Source organism: Nuphar pumila, chromosome 15 (genome assembly GCF_984573655.1).
Source record: "Nuphar pumila chromosome 15, dmNupPumi1.hap1.1, whole genome shotgun sequence".
Taxonomy (NCBI): Eukaryota; Viridiplantae; Streptophyta; class Magnoliopsida; order Nymphaeales; family Nymphaeaceae; genus Nuphar; species Nuphar pumila.
The window spans coordinates 24724505-24730504 of record NC_143263.1 but is presented as its reverse complement, the minus strand read 5'-3'; the positions used below and the strand labels follow the sequence as shown (position 1 = coordinate 24730504).

Sequence of the window (6000 nt, the reverse complement as noted above, 5' to 3'; positions counted from 1 at the left end):
ATATATATATATATATATATATATATATATATATATATATATATATATATATATATATATATATATATATATATAAAGTTCTAAAGTAATAAGAAGCATTGATGTATTTTGTGGGTATTCATCTTGGCATTGTCTGCTTTGAACTTTTGTTCTCTTTATGCAATTTCAGTACTAGTTCATGCATCAACTCTCAGAACTAAAAATTTGAAGCTTTAGTTTGTGTCACCTCTTCTCCTTTTTATTGGAAACTTGGAGATCTTAGGTCATGCATTTTATGGCTGCAGAGAAGACTGTGTTCAGAGACATTATAAGGAGTTCACCAGATTTGGTATTTCCATTTTCTGGACTGAATGCTAACCCTTCATGTGGTGATGATCTATGCTCTTTTGAAGGTTGTTCAACTTTGCCTATACCTTCTGACATGAGCATTTCTAGTCTGTTGGTTTGTGACAGACAAGCAGGAAACCATGGTGAAAACTTATTGATAAATACAAGTTGTAAAATTGCAGAGTGGAGACTTTGCCTATGGAATTTCCCTTCCGTGTTACACAGGTTAGTGTCACTAACTCTTCGTTTTACTTTTTGTTTGAATCAAATCATGTATTTAGTTAATTTTTGTCCCCTAATTATTCATTTGCAATTGCTTGATTTTTTAATTCATTTTGCTATGGTTGTAACATGAAAGACCCTGTTTATTGAGCAAGCGCTGGAGGTTTCACGTTTTACTTGTTCTAACTCATAGTTTTGAGCATGTTATTGTATAAACATTTCATGAATGGCTTTATTTGGTATTCTATCTGTCTGCACAGGATAGTTTCTATTGATCTATTGATTTTCCATAGCTTTAGTGGCTTTCATAGAGTCTGAATTTTCTCTTTGAATGCCTTCTCCTAATTTTCTGAATGTCACTCCTGGAGTGGTTGTGAATCTTTGGAGGTTAGTTAGTAGGATTATTTTTGGAATGTCTGGTTGTTGTCCTTTATCCTTGTATATATATTTCATGCATACACTGGTTGGGGCACTTTAGTCTTTTGATCAGTTTATGCTTGTAGTCTGTTTTTGTTTTTTCTTATGATGAGGGAAACCACCGAGTTTTTTGGAAGTGCTGGAAATTTCCAGCTCGGGAGGTGCGCATTTACCATGTCCTGTTCTGGTTGTCTCTTGGTTCCCCATGATTCAGCCTTGCAAAAAGTGACGCAAACCTGGGGGCATCAAACTCTTGACGTCCTTCAACTTGGATGCCTTAAGCTGACCCACCTAGCCAGGTGTGTGGAGCTCCTGTGTGTAAGAAGAAGAGTTCTTGAATCTTCACCAAACGAAGCTTCAAATAGCTTCAACCAAAATACCGAAATGAATCATACACAAGAACCACAAGGGTTCATACAACAATACCCAAAAAAGGGTATACACAAGAGTGAAGAAAAAAATATATTTATTGAATGGGCAACACACCCTCACAAAAACTTAAAATACAAGGGGTAACTGTAATGAAATATGCGGAAAAGAAATGTATGTCCTACAATGGACATTCACACATAGAAATCAAAGAACAAGTCCAAAAGAGGACATACACAAAAGCCAATAATGGCTAGAAAGCATAAAATCTTATAAATGCACTAAAGGGCTTGAAGAAGCCACACATTACAAAGGGGGAGACTGAAATTCCACTAGAGGGGGGGTGAATAGTGAAATACGATGCAGATCGATAAAATAAAAAATAAGGCAATAAGGCACAACACAATAAACACAAGATTTATACTGGTTCGGCCGAGTTACTGACCTACATCCAGTCCCCAAGTAAAACACTTGAGCCTTCCACTATAACATCTGAGTCACCGGATAAATAGTACAACACCTTCTTCCTCAGAGGTCTACTTCTCTCAACAGAGAAGGGAAACACCCTCTTCCTCAGAGGTCTACTTCTCTCAACAGAGAAGAGAAACACCCTCTTCCTCAGAGGTCTACTTCTCTCAACAGAGAAGGGAAAACACCCTCTTCCTCAGAGGTCTACTTCTCTTAACAGAGAAGGAAAACACCCTCTTTCACAGAGGTCTACTTCTCTCAACAGAGAAGGGATACAATCAGAAATCAGAAAGTTACAACACTTTCCTATAGAACCTTCAGAATGATATGCAAAGTATGAATGCACGTATGAAGATTCTCAGAATGATCTTTTTCTTTTCTTACACACTCTTGTATTTTTCTGAGAGCTTTTCTTAACTTTTTCTCTTTCTTTTTCTCTTTCTTTTTCTAAGCTCTTTTCTCAGAGTGTCGAGCAGGAATTTTTCTCGTTGAAAGCTTGCTTGTCTTTTCACACTGTTGTGTTTGTATATATATAGTCTTTAGAAAACTAGTCGTTGTCTTTTTGAAATGATTGTCCTTTTGGGATATGAGAAGTCAGGTCATTTCAAAAATAACTTAGTGTGAAAAAGATAAGTGTACTATATTGCTTTTTCAAAAAGTCTTCTTTCCATACGAAGCATTTTTGGAGTGCACAATTCGTTGGTGTATTTTAAATGAGTTATTCTTTGTATTAGGTCTTTTCTCATAATAAATGTTCTGTAGTATTTTTGAACGTTGAAGTGTAGTTTATCATGTAGTTTTGTCTTTACTCAATTTAATGGTTTGTAGTACATTGAACGTTGGAATATATTCTATCATGTAATTTTGTCTTTACTCAATTTAATGAATATTAATATATTAATATTTTTCTTACAAGTCGTCACTTATAATAAATGTATGTAAGTGTGATAAATGTTTGTTGAGTACTTTATTTATAAATGGTCATTTCTTAAAAGCTTTTTGGAATAACATTTAATGTTTACAGAGGGAATGATGACTTTAAGTAAGTCGACATTCTTGAGTGTGGGTTTTATTTATAAATAATAGTCATTTCTCAAATGCTTTTTGAGGTGGCATTTAATGCTTAAAGAAATAAATGGTCATTTCTTATTTTAATAAACTAATATTTATTTTCTCAAATCGTCAATTCTAAAATGAATGGTTGTGAAGTACATTAAATGCTTGAGTAATACTTATATTACAAATAGTCATTTCTCAAATAAATGCTTGTGTATTATCTTTTCATAATTTGTCTTTTCTTACATAAATGTTTATGTATTATGAATCAAAATTTCTTAAGTAAAAATTTGTGTATTATGAACTAATGCATTTTGTCTTTTCTTACATAAATGCTTATGTATTATGAACCAATACATCTTTTCACATTTTGTCTTTTCTTACATAAATGCTTATGTATTATGAACCAATACATCTTTTCACATTTTGTCTTTTCTTACATAAATGCTTATGTATTATGAACCAAAATTTCTTACGTAAAAATTTGTGTATTATGAACTAATGCATTTTGTCTTTTCTTACATAAATGCTTATGTATTATGAACCAAAATTTCTTACGTAAATGTTTGTGTATTATGAATTAATTCATTTTGTCTTTTTCTTTCATATTTGAAATCATTAGCTTTTATATCTTTTCAAGTTGTCTTTTTCATAAATGCATGTTAGAAGGTACAATTAATGCTTTTGAAATCATGAGATATTATATCTTGTCAAAATGTCTTTTTCATAAATGCTTGTAAGAAAGTACAATTAATGCTTTTGAAATCATGAGCTATTATATCTTGTCAAAATGTCTTTTTCATAAATGCTTGTAGGAAGTACAATGATTTGTTTCAAAAAGGTGTTTTTGAAATGCTATAATATACATAACGTATCCTTTTATGAAAGCTTAACTTTTTGTAAATAAATGGCTTGTATGATTTCAAAGCATATAGTCTAATATGAAATATGCATGCTTCTGAAGGTTCTGTTACATATGACTCTAAAGAAGAAAAAAGTCTTCATCTTGAGGAAGCCGATCTTCTTGGATAATCTTTATGAATGTATGGCCCATCAAGCTTTTTCTTCAAAGTAGTATGATTGCATCAAATAGTTGCACTTGATCAAGTTGTCTTCACTCTTCTTAAGTGAAATAACCTTGCATCAAATACTCGTTAAATACATAGCACATCATATCCAGTCATAATATAACATATTCAGTTTCACATATGAAAGCATATCATATTTATCATATCTCATGAAAGCATATCATGTATTTATCATGTATCATATATATGCATCATGAAAGCATATCATATTTATCATGCATCATCAAAACATAGTTTCTCAACATTCTCCCCCTTTTTGATGATGACAATATATGCTCCCCCTGTCACTAAGCCATATATATTATGATGATTTAAATATGATATCATAAATAAAAAATGCATAGAAATAGTAATAATAAAAAACACCAGAATTAACATAAAAAAAGTTTGTGTATACTTCATGTGTATGAGATAAAGAGTTAAACGTTTTTCTCCTACATAGGAGAGGTAGGTTTTCTCTCCCCCTTTGTCATTGACAAAAAGGAGGGATCAGAGTCGAAGAGTTAATATTATAGACCAGGTTGAAGCAAGTTGAAGACAACAAGTCAAGAAATGGATTTCAAATAATACATGGGGCGATCCATTGTTTTGAGACAGAGTAAAGAAGGAAGTGAGCTCAATTCATGTGAGAGAGATGAATAGAGATAAAGTCAAGCTGAAAAGACATAATGAGAAATTTTAAGTTGGGCGTATGAAGAGAGTGATGACATACATAGATTTTCAAATAAGACATGGATAGAGAAGAGGACAAAAATAATTAATGAGTGATATGAGATGAAAGAGATAAAGAAATGTCATGATTGCTTATTTAATATATAAATAGTTTTTATGGATAGACATGAAAGGAAATAGGTCATAGGGTGATCATGTGATGTGTTCTTTGAAAGATATGACATTTTTGAAAGAAAAGAATGACTTAAAAAATGTTTCATGATTAATGTGTTTTCATATTTGTAATTTTTATGAGTATACGTAAATATGAGAAGGACACACTTTGACTTTGACTAGTGGTAAGAGAGATGATGAGACAAAAAGAGAAAGAGTCAAAAGTATATTTGAAAAGAAATAAGAATTGATAAATGATAGATTAAAAAATAAGAATAGACATGGAGGAGTCAGATTCAAAAATCTAAAATATATAATAAAAAAATGTATTCGAGAGATGAAATGAGGAGACAAAAAATATTTATGAGTGAAGAGTAATAATTGCTTATATAAGAAGTATTTTTATAGATATGCGTGGAAGGAGTAAAAGTAGACATAAAGAAGGGTGATACGAATTTGTAGAGAGATAAGAGTGGTCATAAAGGACAACAAACACTTGATGTATGATATAAAGTAAAGTTATGATTGATAGGAATTGATGTTTTGCTTGAAGAACATAGTTTTTGAAAAAGATAAATTGTAAGAGGTCAAAGATCACGGATGGAGTCTCACTTCGTATGAGATAGAGAGAGAGAAAAAAAATGGTACTAATAGTACTTATGAGAATAAAAAAATGAAGGACAAGTTTTTCGAATAATTTTTAATAAAAGGTGTGAAGGATGAAAGGATGATAATAGATTGTACTTAGGATATGATATAACAGATGATGTAGTAAGATTTTACGTGAAATATGACAGCTTGATTTTGAAAAAGGTGGTGAAGAAAATAAGAAGGATAAACACTCGATTTATTTAACATAAAGTTTAGTGAAGTGTCTTAATAGGAGGAAAGGAAGTCATGAAAAGGGATATATCACTTGAAAAAATAACATAAGTGAGGAACACAATATCATGTTGAATCTCGGATAGCTTATCGTAAGAGAGGTTTTCACAAGAAGACAAAAGTGATATAAGGTGTTATGAGATGAGTGATGTGAACAGAGTCATGATAGCTTTACTTAATATTAATTTTTCTTATGGATATGAGTGAAAAGAAAATAGGACAAGGAGTTATTATTGATGTGTACTTGAAAGATGACAAGTTGAAAGACATAAAGAATGTGTCATGATGAATGTGTTTTTATGAGTTTTAGAGTATACGTGAATATAGTTTGACTTTGAATAGTTAA

General features: G+C 31.3%; 1 protein-coding gene across 1 annotated transcript in view; it reads left to right on the top strand.

Annotated features, from left to right (window-relative positions):
• The first annotated feature begins 515 nt into the window (after positions 1-515).
• Positions 516-6000, top strand: part of LOC149814849 (uncharacterized) — a 28158-nt gene continuing 22673 nt past the window's right edge. Inside the window, exon 1 of the mRNA XM_089989396.1 lies at positions 516-552. The gene's annotated coding sequence lies outside the window, so the exon portion shown is untranslated. The remainder of the gene's footprint in view (positions 553-6000) is intronic.